Here is a 17,354-nt window from a genome sequence, read left to right on the forward strand (position 1 = left end):
GAAAATGTGTTGCTGGAGAAGCGCAGCAGGTCAGGCAGCATCCAGGGAACAGGAGAATCAATGTTTCAGGAATAAGCCCTTCTTCAGGAATCTTATGCCCGAAACGTCGATTCTCCTGTTCCCTGGATGCTGCCTGACCTGCTGCGCTTCTCCAGCAACACATTTTCAGCTCTGATCTCCAGCATCTGCAGACCTCACTTTCTCCTTATGGACAGGGCTTTCAACTGACAGAGAGGATGCAGGGACAGGCTTCAGGTGAAAGGAGCTTTCTAAATCCAGAGAGAAAACGTGGAGCAGTGGAACAGTATGGGAATGTGGCTGAAGACAAACAGAACGGAACAGGATAGGGCAGAGTTTAACTAAAATTGTACATCAGCGAATAGATTTGTGACAGAAAATTGTGGGAAAGAGTAAGTTGTGTTTTTTTCTGAATGGACAATGTCGCTGTAATAAGGAAGATGGATTTGAGACACAGAGATAAAAGAGATTTAGACAGCTGGGAGACATGAATACAGGATGAACAAAAATACTCAGTGATTCGCAATCTTGTGCAAACTCAGGCAAAACGGACAACGCAAACAATAATGGATAACAAAGGCATTACAGAGAAAGCATTTGGCCTCAGATCATGAAGTAGATTCAGTCTGAATGTAAATTCTGGCTACTACTTGCCAAGGACACAAGTAACAGAACAGTTTTAGCAACCGAACAGCTTTTAATTGCTCATCACTTCATTACACAGGAACTCATTGACATTTTTTTAAAAAGGGCATTGTGATAATTTTGCAAAACTTCAATACTTGTATAATCGGGGACAATCACACGGACAACATTGATATTGGAAGAGGATTTCGGACAATTTTTTTTTCAGTGTTTCTTTGAAAACCACATTGTGCAACTGTTAAGGGACATAACTATTGCAGAGGGACCGTGTAATGAAACTTAGTGAATGAGTAATGTCACCTGCAGAGATCCTTCGGGAAATTGTGATAAAGAGCAGTTTAAAGAAATATAAAGTTTTAAAGTGAATCACAGAAAGGACAAGCTACAACTAGAAACAAAAAATAGCCAATTACATGAGTTTGAGAGGAGAACTGACCAAGGTAAACAGGCTAAACAGACTGAAATATGTGGCTGGAAACGAACAGTGGAGAACATTTGAAGGAACAGTGTAAATCACAACAGAAGGTCATTCGATTGAAACAGTAAAAACCTCAGCAAGAAATTCCCACTGATCCCTTACTCAGGACAAAAGGAATCATACAAGGTCATGAGGCTGAGAAGATCACCAAAAAGTACTTAAAATCCTGAAATGAGAGTGTGTTTTAGGAGTAAATGTTAATGCATTGCAATGGGTCTGCTCGCAGGAGGAGGGCTGTGGGAAGGGGAGCCACGGTCAGGGTTCATTGACACGATAGGAACAGGGAGAGGTGAAGGTGCTGGAGGTGGTCAGAGTGTTACAGAGAGAGTGGTCAGGGTGTTACAAAGCCAGGACGGATTGCTACCGCTGGAGGGGTTTGCAGAGGTAGGGAGGGACATAGGTATTTTTATTTATTCATTCATGGGATGTGGGTGTCACTGCCTGGAACAACGTTCTTTGACGCCTCTGCTAATTACTGAGAGGGTAGCTCAGAGTCAGCCATATTGCTGTGGGTCTGGAGTCATATGTCGGCCAGACCAGGTTTGAATATTTGATGTCCTTCCCTCAAGGAGGTTAGTGAACTAGATGAGTTCTTCCTACTGATCAACAATGTTTTAATGGTGGCCCCACCAATGTCTTCTACAGCCACAACATGACATCCCAACTCTTACTCTTAATGCCATCCCCAATGAAGGTAACCACCCCAAACGCCTGCTTCACCAGCCTGTCTACCTGTGACACCACATTCAAAGAACTGTGTACCTGGGTCACTGGGTCACTGACTGACAACACGACCCAGGGCCCGAACATTAACGGTACAAGTCCCACCCTGGTTTGTTTCACCAAAATGGAACACCTCACATTTATTTAATTAAACTCCGTCTGCTATTCTTCAGCTCACTATCCCAGCAGGACTGTTCATCCTGTTGTATCACAGATAACCTTCTTCACTGTCCACTTTACCACCAATGTCAGCGTCACCAAAAAACCTTACTTACCAGGAAACCAATATTCCCATCCAATCCATTTATCCAAATAACAAACAACAGGGGACCCACTACACCGCTGGTCACATTCCTCCAGTCAGAAAAACAACATGTATCCCATCACCCTGTGTCTCCTTCCATCAGGCCAATTTTGTATCCAGTTCCCTCGTTCCTCCTGAATGCCATATCCTTTTTGCAATGAACTGAGCTTATTACCCAGTTTACCAGACAGAAGATAGAACACAGAACAGTCCAGCCCAAGACCCTTCGGCCATGATTTCATGCCAACCTGTTATCCAACTGTAAGATCAAACTAACCGACATACCCTTCTTTTTACTATTATCCATCTGTCTATCCAAGAGTCTATTAAATGTTTCGAAAGTATCTAATTTTACTATCACCATTGGCAGTGCATTCCAACCACCTACCATTCTCTATGCTCTTATCCATCCTCCAATCACCTTAAAATTATGCCGCCTTGTAATAGCCATTTATTCCGTAGGAGGAAATGTCTCTGACTATTCACTCACTCTGTGCCCCGCATCACCTTGTTCACGGAACAGGAGAATCGACATTTCGGGCATAAGACCTTCTTCAGGATTCCTGAAGAAGGGCTTATGCCCGAAACGTCGATTCTCCTGTTCCCTGGATGCTGCCTGACCTGCTGCGCTGTTCCAGCAACACATTTTCAGCTCTGATCTCCAGCATCTGCAGACCTCACTTTCTCCATCACCTTGTTCACCTCTACCAGTTCACCTTACCCCCTTCTTCACTCCCATGAGAAAAGCCTTAGCTCCCTCAAACTTTCTTAGTAAGAACTGCCCTCCATTCCAGGCAGCATTCTGGTACATCTCCTGTGTACACTCTCTAAAACTTGCACATCCTTTCTGTAAACAGGGGACCAGAACTGAACACAATATTCCAAGTGTGGTCTCACCAGGACCCTATAAAGATGCAGTAAAACCTTACGGCTCTTAAAATCAATCCCCTTCTAAGGAAAGCCAACACAACATATGCCTTTTTAACAACCCTACCAACGTGCGTGGCGATTTTGGGGGATCTATGGACACGGACCCCATGGTCTCTCTGTTCCTCCGCACTGCCAAGTATTCTGCCTTTCACCCTGTATTCTGTATTCAAATTCGACCTTCCAGAATGAATCACTTCACACTTTTCCAGATTGGACTCCATCTGCCACTTCCAGCCCAGCTCTGCGTCCTGTCAATGTCCCATTGCAACCTACAACAGCCCTCCACATTCCCCACCACTCTACCAACCTTCACGTGATTGGCAAACTTACTAACCCACTCTACAACATTCACATCCAAGTCATTTACAAAAATCACAAAGAGCAGAGTCCCAGAGCCGATTGTTACAGAACACCACTGGTCACTGAGCTCCAGGCTCAATACTGTCCATCTACTGCCACCCTCTGTCTTCTCTGGGCCATCCAATCCTGTATCCAGACAGACAGATTTCCCTGTATCCCAATCATCCTTTTTTGAATGATCCATCAACGTATTCTGTCATATCCTCAAAGAATTCAATAAGATTTGTGAGGCATGACTCGACCCCTCACAAACCCATGCTGACTGTCACTAATTTAACTATGGTTTTCCAAGTAGTCATAAATCCTGTCTTTAGGGTCCTCGTCAATAATCTGCACACCACAGACATTAGACCAAATCTGTAATCCCCAGAATTCTACCTCCGTAACATGGCCTGGACTCTACAAATCTTCTCTCCTCTGCCATGTTCACCAGAAGGGCACTGGAGGGTGGCACCCGTTACAGAGATAGGGAGGGATATCAGGACAGGACGATTTTGCAGACATTAGGAGGGTTGCAGTACCAAAGGGAGGCTTCAGTAGTTGTGAGGTTTCATGGTGATGAAGGCATTTGAGGAGGGAGGGAGGGAGGATTGTAGGGAAATGAGAGGTTTCACAGTTTAGTTGCTTTGTTAGGACTGTAAGAGATTCCTGAGCTGGGGAGGGTGTAAGCACTGGTGGATATTACATAAACATGTGGTTTTAGTTGCAATGCATGAAGAGGATGCAGAAAACTGGAGAGTATGGAGTCTGAACAAGGTTACACAAATGGGAAGAGTTGGCAGGAGTGCAGGTGTTTACAGAGACAGCAATGGTCTGATCTGGAGCAGAGGACCCAGATTGGGAGGGATGTGGGGACTGGAGGTGGTTTGACAGGGAGGGAGGACCATAGGCCCCTAGGAGGTTACAGAAATGTGGAGAGCTGTAGGGCTGACGGGTTCATGGAGTTGGGAATGTTGGGAGGGATAGAGAAGTTTACAGGGCTAAGGATGTTTGTAGGACAGGGCTGGATTACACAGACAGTGACTGTTTCAGGGAACTGACCAGATTACAGAGATAAAGAGGTTTGCATCATCTGGCGGAACAAACAGAGATATGGAGGGTTATCGTGACTGAAGATGTTTACAGATATAGGGAGGCTTAGGTTCTAGGGGTTATTTAAACATGGAGGCTGTGGAATCTGGATTGGTTTTTGAGAGATTGGGGTAGCAAGTTTGGTTGGAGACAGTTTCACAGATAAGAGAGCATTGCACAAACAGGAGGAAGTTCCTGCGGTAGGGGAGGTTCGAGTGGAGAGTGATGTTTAAACAGATAGGGGTAAGAGCTGGAGAAGGTTATGGAGATGGGTAAATGGATGGAGATACAGGAGGAGCTCACATTGACAGGGTGGGTGATAGTGTTTCAAGGTGGAGATGCTACAGGAAGGATCGAAGGGGAGGCAAGAGAGGACGTGTGGTGGTGGGGTTTTCATTGCATGAATCATTTCATCAGTACCTAGAGAGGATATTCCTGTAGGATCACCCAGTGACGCTATGTTAGTGGAACTGAGAAATAAGAATGGGTCATCACTCTGACACGATTGTCCTACTGACCATGAATACTCCGTGGCAGACTGAGGAACAAACATATCAGGAGATCTCAAATATCAATCATATTAATAAGGCTGTTATGGTTGGGGTTTTTAAACTTTCCAAACCTAGACTGGGACTGCCAGTGTTCAGTGTTTGCAAGGGAGGAATTTGGTAATTGTGTTCCAGAAAACTCCCAATCAATATGTAAATGGCCTGAAAAGAGAAAGGGGCAAAACCTGACCTCCCCTTGGGAAACAAGGTAGGAAAAGGGACTGAGGTGTGAGTGGGAAAGCATTTTGCCAAAGTGACTCAAGTCTATTAGTTTGAAAATAGCCATGGAAAAGGACAGGGCTGGTCCACAGGTTCAAGTTATAAAATGGGGCCAGACTAATCTTGATAATATTAGCCAGGAACTCTCAAAAGGTGATTGGGAGTCTATTTGCAGGGAAAGGGAAGTCTGGCAAGTGAGAATATTTTAAAACTGAGATAAATTGAGCGATCACCACCAGCATGTTCCTGTTTATGTGCAGGCCAATGCTGACAGCACTAGAAAACATTGGCTGTCTCTTGAGGATCTGGTCAAGGAAAAGGGGGCTCATGTCAGGTATAGCCCGCTGGATCAAGGGAATCCCTAAGGATCACAGGGACTTCAGGAATATACTTTGGGTAGAAATCAGGAATGCAGAAAGGGTACATGAAATAGTCTCAGCAGAGAATGATAAGGAGAATCCAAAAGTGATTGTATAAATATATTAAGAGTAAAAGAGTAACTCGAGACAAAATAGTGTCCCTTAAAGATCAAGGAGACTATTGGTGTGTGGAACCGCAGGATATGGCTAAGACCTTAAACACATTTTTTACTCCAGAACTTATTGTGGACAAAGACTGGGGAACTCAGGGAACAAGAGTAATACGTTAGACCACATTTGGAGTTCTCTGCAATTCCAGTATCCCCGCTATAGGAAGGATGTTGTGAAAGTTGAAAATGTTCAGAAAAGATTAACAAGATGTTGCCAGGATTGTTGCTGAATAAGCTGGGGTTATTTTCCCTGGAGCATCGGAGACTGAGTGGTGATCTGACAGAGGTTTATATAAACATGAGGGGTATGGATTGGGTAAACAGTCAAGGTCTTTTCCCAAGAGTTGGAGAGTCTAAATCTAGAGGACATAGGTTTAAGGTTGAAGGGGAAAGGTTTAAATGGCACTGAAGGGACAGCTCTTTTATGCACACGCTGATGTATGTATGGAATGAGCTGAGAGAGAAAGTAGCAGATACTGATACTATGACAACATTTAAAATGTATCTGGATGGGTATATGAATAATAAGGGTTTAGAGGTACATGGGCCAAATGCTGGTAAATGGGATGGATTTATTTAGATCTTCTGGTCAGCATTGATGAGTTGGACCAAAGGGTCTGTTTCCATGCTGCCCATCTCTAAAAAGAGTGCATGTTATAGAAGAGGTGGTGCTGGAGATTTTACAGGAATGGAAAGCCCCAGGACCTGATTAAGTGTATCACAGGACATTGTGGGATGGTAGGGAAGAAATTGTGGAGCAGCGAGCAAAGCGATTTGTACCATTGATAGCCATGTGTGATGTGCTGGACAGACTGGAGGGTAGTATAGTGGGCAGTGAAGGAGGGTTTTTGAGATTACAAAGCGATCTTGATGAAATGGGTGAATGGGCTGAAAAACTGTAGATGGTATTCAATCTGAATAAATGCGAGGTAGTGCACTTGGTAAAACAAACAAGGGTAGAGCTTATACAATTAATGTTCGGGCCTCGGTTAGTGTTTTAGTGCAGAGGGACCTCCGGGTTCAGGTACATAAATCGTGAAGCTTGCATCACAGGATGGATAAGCCAGTGCTTCGCACGCCTGACTATTGCTCAGTCCATTGAGTGGAGGATTTGGGACGTCATGCTGAGATTGTGCAGACATTTTTGAGGCCTCTTCTGCAATACTCTGTCCAGTTCTGGTCGCCCAGTTATAGGGAGGATATTATAAAGCTGCAGGATGTTCAGCAGAGATTTACCAGGACATTGTTGGACATGATTGGCTTGAGTTCTGAAAAATAGCTGGATAGGCTGAGTCTTTTTTCACTGGAGCCTGGAGTTTGAGATGTGATGTTATAAAAGTTTATTTTAAAAAATGAGATATAGATCGATTGAATGGTAGTTGCCTTTTCCGTAGGATGGGGGAGTCTCAAGAGGAGGGACCACATTTTTAAGGTTAGAAGAGAGAGATGTTAAAAAAAAGACATGGGGTGTTTTGGTTGTGGAATGATCTTCCTGAGGAATGGTGGACGTGGTTACAATTACAAAGTTGAAAAGACAGAGATAGTAAACAAATATTTTGCATCAGTTTTTGCTGGGGAAAATGATATGGAAGATATAGAATGTAGGGAAATAGATGGTGAAACCTTGCAAAATGTCCATATTACAGAGGAGCAGGTGCTGGATGTCTTGAAATGCATAAAGGTGGATAAATTCCCAGGACCTGATCAGGTGTACCCTCGAACTCTGTGGGAAGTTAGAGAAGTGATTGCTGGGCCTCTTGCTGAGATATTTGTATCATCGATAGTCACAGTTGAGGTGTCGGAAGACTGGAAGAAGTATCAAAGAGGATTGAAGAGGGCTGACCGGTAGATGTGATCTATGTGGACTTCAGTAAGGCATTCGACAAGGTTCCCCATGGGAGACTGATTAACAAGATTCTATCTCATGGAATACAGGGAGAACTAGCTATTTGGATACAGAACTGGCTCAAAGGTAGAAGACAGAGGGTGGTGTTGGAGGTTTGCTTATCAGACTGGAGGTCTGTTTCCAGTGGAGTGCCACAAGGATTGGGCCTAAGAATGGTGAATAGCGAAGGGTAAGGGAGTCCAAAACTCGAGAGTACAAACGGGACGTGAGAGAGCAAAGATTTAAAGAGGGAGCTGAGGGGCAACATTATCCACAGAGGATGGTGCACAGACAGAACAGACTGCCAGGGGAACATGGGAGAAACAAGAACAATTACAGCATGGAAAAGACATTTGGGCAGGTACATGGAGGGGAGAAGGTTTGAAGAGCTAAGGGCCAAACGCAGGCAAATGAGACTCATTCATTATAGGAAACATGGAGAGCATTGATGAGTTGTACCACAGGTTCTGTTTCTGTGCTGTATCACTCTGTATCCAGTTAAAGAGGATTACAGTACCGAAATAAAGCATGTTGTAGACGCTGAAGCAATTTATAGCGATAAGGAGGGTAGTCTGGAATGCAGTACATTTCAAATATGTGGAGGACTATCGGGAAGGGAGGTAGTTACAGGGACAGGAACTGTTATAGGAGTTAAAAATTACTGAAGACACTGTTGCACAAGCCATGCCATAGGCACAGAGTTGCAGAGTAGTGAGTCTTAGCACAGTGATGGAGGGAGGACACAGAACAGAAAGATCCCAGGCAGCATTCCCAACCTCTCGTCAGAGGCCTGCTTGCCCCTCTGTTGTCCTGATGCTCACTAAGACAGCACAGGCCTGGATTGATAACTATGCACTCCCCATGCTGTCTCAGTGCAACATAAAATAAAGTAGAGGTGGTGATTGAGTCTGGGGTGTGTCTGTACTGTACTGCGCTCCCCCTCCAGCACTGTATCTATGTCATGTCCTGTTAGCGATGTTTGGAGCCCTCTCATTACTCCCTGCTCTGTGCACTGTGAGTGATCTTACCTCACTGCAGGATTTATTGAAGACTCCACATCGCCCTTCCGTTTGCCTCTCGGGCTGACCAATCATCTTCAATGAGGTGTTGGACGAGACCCCCAGAACTTCCTAAATACCTACAGGAGACAGAGAGATAGACAGAATAGAAAATTAGACTGATGCAGTGAGGGTTACACATGGAGAATGGAAATGAACCCCACAGCTATCTGGAAAGTCCCACTCCATCCCTGGGTTGTGCTGTTGCATTTCTCTGGAGTGGAGAATTCTGTTGGCTCAGGATCTGGAGTAACTGGAAGAGCGGGAGGCGCTGACAGAGGCAGCAATTCGACCCACACAGTGAGGGATACCACATGGACAGAGACTGAGTGATATCACCAGAGTGCTGCAAGACTTCAGGATCACACAGTCATGTTGGAAGAATGGGTTTAGCTTCATGATGCTCTAGTATCAGTGCTCAGGGATGAGCAACCAGTGAGCAAGTGAAGTCATGGCCAAGTGGTATTATTGCTAGAACATGTATCCAAAACCTCAGCTAATGTTCAGGGGAAGAGGGTTTGAATCCCACCATCAGAAATGGTGGAGTTTGAAATTAATAATTTTAAAAATAGTAATTAACAATCCATAAATAAATACGAAACCATTGCTGATGTGCAAAAAAACCAAATACTTGTCCTTTAGATAAGGACATCTCCTCACGTGGTCTACACGATGTACTCACAGCAAAGTGTTTGCCTCTCAATTACCCTCTGAAATGGCCGAGCAAGTTACTTAGCTCGAAGGCAGCTAGGGCTGGAAAAGAAAGGCTGGTCAGCCAGAGGCACCCACATCCCATACCCGATTTAATAAATAGTCCATTAGGATGGTCCCACTGGAACTGTACTGGAACCAGTGTCCTGGCCAATCATGTCGGTAGGTTTATGGGACAGGGCTTTAAACTGACACAGAGGATGCTGGGACAGGGTTCAGGTGAAACGAGCTTTCCAAATGCAAAGAGAAAAGGTGAAGTGTGGGAGCAGCGTGGGAATATGACTGAAGACAAGCAGAAAGGAACAGGATGGGACAGAGTTTAACTACACCAGGGAATGTACATCAGGGAATAGGGCTGTGACAGGAAATTATGGAAAATAGTAAATTATGTTTTTTTTGGAATGGATAATGTCTCTTCAATAAGGTAGATTCATTTGTGACACAGAGATAAAAGGGATTTAGACACCAGAGAGACATGCGTACAGGGCGAACAAAAGGTGGGCATAAATATTCAATGGTTCACCACCTTGTGCAAACTCAGGCAAAATGGGCAACGCTAACAATAATGGATAACAAAGGCATTACAGAGAAATCATTTGGCCTCAGATCATGAAGTAGAGTCAGTCTGAATGTAAATTCTGGCTACTACTTTCCAAGGACACAAGCAGCAGAACCGTTTTAGGGCAGCGAACTGCATTCCATTGCTCATCACTGCATTACACAGGAACTCACTGGAATTTTTTAACAAAGGCATTGTGATAATTTTGGAAAACTTCAATATTTCCATAATCTGGGACAGTCACACTGACAATAGTGATATTGGAAGAGGAGTTCAGAAAAAGTTTTTGTCGGTTTTTTTTTGAATAACAAATTGTGCAACTGGCTAGGGACATAGCTATCTCAGAGTGACCGATGTGTGATGAAACTTAGTGGATGAGTAATGTCACCTGGAGAGATCCTCAGGGAAATGGTGATAAAGTGCAGTTTAAAGAAATATAAAGTTTTAAAGTGAACCACAGAAAGGACAAGCTACAACTAGAAACAAAAACAGCCAATTACACGGGTTTGAGATGAGACCTGACCAAGGTAAAGAGGCGAAACAGACTGAAATATGGGCCTGTAAATGAACAGTTTGAAGGAAGAGTAAATCACTCAACAAAAGAACATTCCATCGAAACAGAAAATCTCAGCAAGAAATTCCCTCCGGCCCCTCACTCAGGACAAAATGGATCATATTAGATTATGAGGCTTAGAAGATCACCAAAAAGTACTTAAAATCCTGAAGCGAGAAAATGTTTTTGGAGTAAGTGTTAAAGGGATTGCAAAGGGTCTGCTCGCAGGAGTTGGGCAGTGGGAAGGGGAATCAGTGTAAGGGTTTAATGTCACAAAAGGAACAGGGAGAGGTGAAGGTGCTGGAGGTGGTGAGAGTGTTACAGAGAGTGGACAGGATCTGAACGGTGTTACAAAGCTAGTACGGATTGCTGCAGCCGGAGGTGTTTGCAGAGATAGGGAGGGATACATGTATTTTTATTTATTCATTCATGAGATGTGGGTGTCACTGCTAATTACACAGAGGACAGCTCAGAGTCAGTCATACTGCAATGGGTCTGGAGTCACATATTAGCCAGGCCAGGTTAGAATGTCAGATTTTCTACACAAAAGGAGGTCAGTGAACCAGATGAGTTCTTCCCACTGATCAACAATGCTTTTATGGTGGCCTCACCAATGTCTTGTACAGATACAATATGTCGTCCCAACTCCTACTCTTAATGCTCTGCCCAGTGAAGGAAACCATCCCAAACGCCTTCTTCACCAGCCTGTCTGTGACACCACTTTTAAAGAACTGTTTACCTGGGTCACTGGGTCACTTACTGACAACACGACCCAGGGCTCTAACATTAACTGTACAAGTCCCACCCTGGTTTGTTTCACCAAAATGGAACACTTCACCTTTATCTAATTAAACTCCATCAGCTATTCTTCAGCCCACTATCCCAGCAGTACTGTTCATCCTGTTGTATCATAGATAACCTTCATCACTGTCCAGTTTACCACCAATTTCAGTGTCACCCAAAAAACTTAACTTACTTAACAATATTCCCATCCAAACCATTTATCCAAATAACAAACAACAGGGGACCCACCCCACTGCTGGTCACATGTCGCCAGTCAGAAAGACAATATGTCTCCCATCACCCTCAGTCTCCTACCATCTAGCCCAATTTTCTGTCCAGTTGACTACCTCCTCCTGAACGTCATAACCTTTTACACTGATCTGAGCTTATTACCCAGCTTTCCATACGACACGTAGAACACAGAACAGTACGGAACAAGACCCTTCGGTCATGATGAAATGCCAATCTTTTATCCGACCGTAAGATTAAAAAAAAGTGGCAGATAGAGTTTAATTCAGATAAATGCGAGCTGCGGCATTTTGGGAAAGTAAATTTTAGCAAGACTTACACACTTAATGGTAAGGTCCTAGGGAGTGTTGCTGAACCATGCGACCTTGGGGTTCAGGTTCATACCACCTTGAAAGTGGAGTCGCAGGTAGATAGGATAGTGAAGAAGGTGTTTGGTATGCTTTCGTTTATTGGTCTGAGTATTGAGTACAGGAGTTGGGAGGTCATGCTGCAACTGTACAGCACATTGGTTAGGCCACTGTTGTAATATTGCATGCAATTCTGGTCTCCTTACTTTTGGAAAGATGTTGGGAAACTTGAAAGCGTTCAGAAAAGATTTACAAGTATGTTGCCAGGGTTGGAGGAGTTGAGCTATAGGGAGGGGCTGAACTGGCTGGGGCGTTTTTCATTGAAGTGTCGGAGGCTGAGGGGTGACCTTACAGAGGTTTACAAAATTATGAAGGGCATGGATAGGGTAAATAGACAAAGTATTTTCCCTGTGGTTGGGAAGTCCATAGGTTTAGGATAAGAGGGGAAAGACATAAAAGAGACCAAAGGGGCAACTTTTTCCACACAGTGTGTGGTACGTGTATGGAATGAGCTGCCAGAAGAAGTGGTGAAGGCTGGTACAATTGCAACATTTAAGAGGTATATGAATATGAAAGGTTTGGAGGGATATGGACCAGGTGCTGGCAGGTGGGATTTGATTGGTTTGGGATATCTGGTCGGCTTGGACGGGTTGGACTGTTGTGTCTGTTTCCATGCTGTACACCTCTATGACTCGAACTTCCGTTCCCTTCATTTTTTTTATCATCCATGTGCCTATCCAGAAGTATATTAAATGTCCCGAATGCATCTAATTTTACTGCCACCGCTGGCAGTGCATTCCACATACACCACTCTATATGTAATGAACCTACCTCTGAGATCTCCCCTTAACCATCTGCTAATCACCGGAAAATTATAACCCCTTGTAATAGCTATTTATGTCAAGGTAAAAAAATCTCTCTATTCACTCTATCTATGACTTTCATCACCTTGTTCACCTCTGCCAAGTCACCCCTCATCCTTCTTCACTTCAACGAGAAAAGCCTTAGCTCCCTCAACCTTTCTTCATAAGACATGCTCTCCAGTACAGGCAGCATCCTGGTAAATCTCCTCTTTACCCTCTCTAAAACTTACACATCCTTCCTGTAATGAAGGGACCAGAACTGAACACAATATTCCAACTGAGGTCTAACCAGGGCTCTATAGAGCTGCAACATAACCTCTCGGCTTTAAAACTCAATCCCCAAACTAATGAAATCCCATACAATATATTCCTTCTTAACAAGCCGATTAGCTTGGGTGGCAACTTTGAGGGAACTATGGATCTGTTCCTCCACACTGCCAAGGATCCTACCATTAACCAGGAATTCTGCATTCAAATTCAATCTTCTAAAATTAACGACTTCACACTTTTCCAGATTGAACTCCATCTGCTACTTCTCAGCGTCTTGTCAATGCCCCATTGCAACCTACAACAGCCCCACACACTATCAACCACTCCACCAACCTTTGTGTCATTGGGAAACTTACGAACCGACTCTTCCATTCACATATTCAACTTATTCATAAAATCACAAAGAGCAGAGGTCCTGTAACCACTCCCTGCAGAAAACCACTGGTCACTGAGCTCCAGGATGAATGGTTTTCTATCTATCATCGCCCTCTGTCTTCTGTGGGCCAGTAATCCCGTATCCAGACAGACAGGTTTCCCTGTATCCCATGCCTCCATATTTTCTGAATGAGCCATAAAGGTGTTTCATCACATTCTAAAAAGATTCAATAAGACTTGTAAGGCATGACCTGCCCCTGACAAAACCATGCTGACTATCTCCAATCAAACTATGGTTTCCCAAAGAATAATAAATCCTATCTCTCAGAGTCCTCTCCAATAATCTGCACACCACAGACATAAGACTGACAGGTGTGCAATTCCCAGGATTATCCCTATTCCCTTTCCTGAACAAGGGAATCATAGTTTCCTGCCTCCAATCATCTGGTCCGACTCCAGTGGACATTGAGGGTGCAAAGGTCATCACCCAGGTGTGCAGCAATCCATTCCCTCGCTTCGTGTAGTAACTTTGGACACATCCAGTCTGGCTCAGTGACTTATATTTTACAAAATTCTCAGTACATTCTCCTTCTTAACATCCACCTGTTCACGTACATCAGCCTGTTTCACACGGCCCTCACAAACGACAAGACCCTTCTCAGCCGTGAATACTGAGACATAGTATTCATTAAGGACCTCCCCTACCTCCTGTGACTCCAGGCACAAGTTCCTTCCACTACCCCAGATTGGCCTTATCCTCACTCATGCCTTGCTCTTGTTCCTCCCATAAGTGGAGAATACCTAATGGTTTTCCTTAATCCTTCCCAACAATGCTTTTTCACATTCCCTTCTAGTTGCCCTAAGTCCATTCCACGGTTCCTTCCTGGTATCTTGAGAGAATCCCTACTGTGTGGAAATGGGCCATTTTGCCCAACACCTCCATACCAACCTTCCAAACAGTATCCAACCCAGCCCCATTCCCCACCCTATTACTCTCCATTTGCCCTGACTAATGCACCACACCTGCACATCCGTGAACACTATGGTTAATTTAGCATGGCTGAGCCACATAATCTGCACATTTTTGGGCTGTGGGGGGAAACCAGAGCACCTGGAGGAAAACCACGCAGACACTGGAAGAATGTGCAAACACCCCACAGACAGTCGCCTGAGGCTGTAATCGAAATGGAGTCCATGGTGCTATGAGGTAGCAGTGCTAACCACTGAGACACCTTGCCACCCAATGCAACTCTCTGGAGCCCTGTCTGATCCTTGCTTCCTCGAACTTAAGTAAACTTCCTCCTTCCTCTTGACTCGATGCTAAAGTCCATGTGGACAACGTTGACTGCTCTGCCTTCATCTATCTTTGGCCACCTCCTCGAAGAGTCAATCCGGTTTGTGCAACATAGTTTTCCACTCACAAAGCCCTGCTGACCATCTCGAATCAGCCCTTGCCTTTGTAAGTTTAAGGAGCACCTTTCTCACAGAATCTCCTCCAACAACTTCCCTATCACTGGGGTCACTGAGCTGTAATTTCCTGGCTTTTCCCTGCAGCCCTTAAGTGATGGAACAGCATTAGCCGCCCTCCAGTCTTCCAACACCTCACTGTGTCTGTTGATAATATAAATATTTCTGTTAGAAACACTGCAATCTCTTCCCTCGCTTCTCACAATATTCTAGCACAGATCTAATGAGCTGCTGAGGATTGATCTACCTTGATTTGTTTTAAGATTCCAGCACTTTCTCTTCTCTGTTGAGGATTCTTTCCAAGACATCACTATTTATTTCCCCACGTTCCCGAGCTTCCATGTCTTTCGCCACAGTAAATTCTGACAACACTATTTTGTCTAATATCTGACTCATCTCCTCTGGTTCCACACATGGGTGACCTTATTTATCTTTAAGGGGGCCTATTCTCTACCAAGTGACTCTTTAGCCCTTATTGAAACTTGCGTAAAGGCTTCTGATAATTCAAATACACCATATCCCCCGTACCACCACACCCTCCTACACCATTACAATTCTGCCACTTATATTCACACCAACAAATTAAATGCAACAGGCTCAAAAACAAATTCTCTTTTAATCAATTGGCTTTCTAAGTGGCCAGTTATTGTGTATTGAAATATCCTTTCTAACAATGTCAGTATGCTCCCGATTTACTGTCAGGCTAACACTATTTGGTTTCAGACTGACAGCAGAAAGGGTTGTGGGAGATCTTGTTTATCAATCTGAAAAAGGTAGCTCACAGGGTCAGCAGGTAATAGAGATGGCAAATAAAATGCTGACATTTATTACAGAGGGAATGGAGTCTAAAATTAGGCAGGTCTAGCTAAAACTATGCAAGGTACAAGTCAGACCCACCTCGAATATCATGAACAGTGTGAGTGCCCGCAGGAAAGATATTTTTGAATTGGAGACAGGTCAGAGAAGGTTCACTCGGCTGATCCTGGGAATGGAGGAACTTTCTAATGAGAAGAGGTGGAGTAGGTTGAGGTTGAACCCATTGAAGTTTAGATAATGAGAGAGAAATGGAATGAAACATCCAAAATTCTGAGGGGGTCTGATCAGGCAGATGCTGGGAAGTTAGAAAATAGAACAGTAGAGCACAGCAACAGGCCCTTCGGCCCACCACGTCTATGCTGTCCAAGATACTATTCTAACTCATACCATCTGCCTGCACATGGTCCATATCCCTCTATTCTCTGCCTGTTCATGTTTCTGTCTAAATCCCACTTCAAAACTTTACTCACATTTCTGCTTCTACGATCTCAATCAGTAACATCCACTCCACGTAAAAAAAAACTTGCTTCACACATCTCGTTTAAACTTCCTCTTTCTCACCTTAAACCTATGCACTCCAGTATTTGAAACTTACACATTGGAAAAGAGATACTGACTATCTACATTATTTATCCCTGTCCTAACGTTATATCCCTATACTTGGTCACCTGTCAGCCTCTGATACTCTCACGAAACTATCCAACTTTGTTTAATTTCCTCTTAAACCTAACACACCCTTAAAAACCCTAAAACACAGGTAACGTGCTGATAAATCCCTTTTGCACCCCTTCCAAAGCCTCCCCATCCTCCCTATTGTGTGGAGGTGAGAACTGCACACAATACTCCAAATGTGGCCAAACAAACGTCTTATAGAATCACAGCATCAGATGGAAACCACTATACCCAACATTGTGACTGATGAAGGCCAGTGCTCCATTTGCTTTCTTTCCCATCTGAAATACTTCTGTTGCCATTTTCTGGGAGTTACCGACTTGCACCAAGATCCTTCTGTATATCAATATCCCTCAGTATGCTAACGTTCTTATTGAATTTGACATCATCTCACGCTTGTCCAGATTGAACTCAATTTGCCATTTCTGTCTATCTCTCCAACTGTTCTGTAACCTCCTGCAGATGTTAATGAATCAGGGAAACAAGGGTTTTGTGGAAAAGGCAGGAAAGTAGAGTTGAACAGTATCAGATCAACCATGATCTAATTGAAGGACAGAGCATAGTCAATGGGCCAAATGGCTTCATTCCCCTCCTACATCTCATGATCTGAGCACAAATTCATTATATCTTGCATAATATTATGGGTGTCTGCTCACAAAACTCCTTTATAATGGAATTATTGGATATTTATTAGTACACAGCATTTGATCTACAAATATGATGATGTTATAGAAAACCACCTCACATACAATCCAGGATTCTATCCGTTACAGCACTGATACTCATTGCTGTATCAGTCGGCATGGAGACCACTGTCACACACAGTTACTGTACTGCCCTTGCCATTAGTACATACAGTCCTGACTGTAACCATATTGACATTCCCATCACTGTCTGGTGCTTACAAAAGAATTCCTGCTA

At 43.9% G+C, this 17,354-nt stretch overlaps 1 long non-coding RNA gene across 1 annotated transcript in view; it reads right to left on the bottom strand.

The window, feature by feature from the left end:
• The window catches only part of LOC148138485 (uncharacterized), a 118,720-nt gene that overhangs the window by 38,384 nt on the left and 62,982 nt on the right, over positions 1-17,354 (bottom strand). The window contains exon 7 of the long non-coding RNA XR_015753946.1: positions 8,739-8,848. This is a non-coding gene — a long non-coding RNA (uncharacterized LOC148138485). The remainder of the gene's footprint in view (positions 1-8,738; positions 8,849-17,354) is intronic.

Source organism: Chiloscyllium plagiosum, unplaced genomic scaffold, assembly GCF_037043375.1.
Source record: "Chiloscyllium plagiosum isolate Xiang-an unplaced genomic scaffold, Cpla_swu_hap1 HiC_scaffold_40, whole genome shotgun sequence".
Lineage (NCBI taxonomy): Eukaryota > Metazoa > Chordata > Chondrichthyes > Orectolobiformes > Hemiscylliidae > Chiloscyllium > Chiloscyllium plagiosum.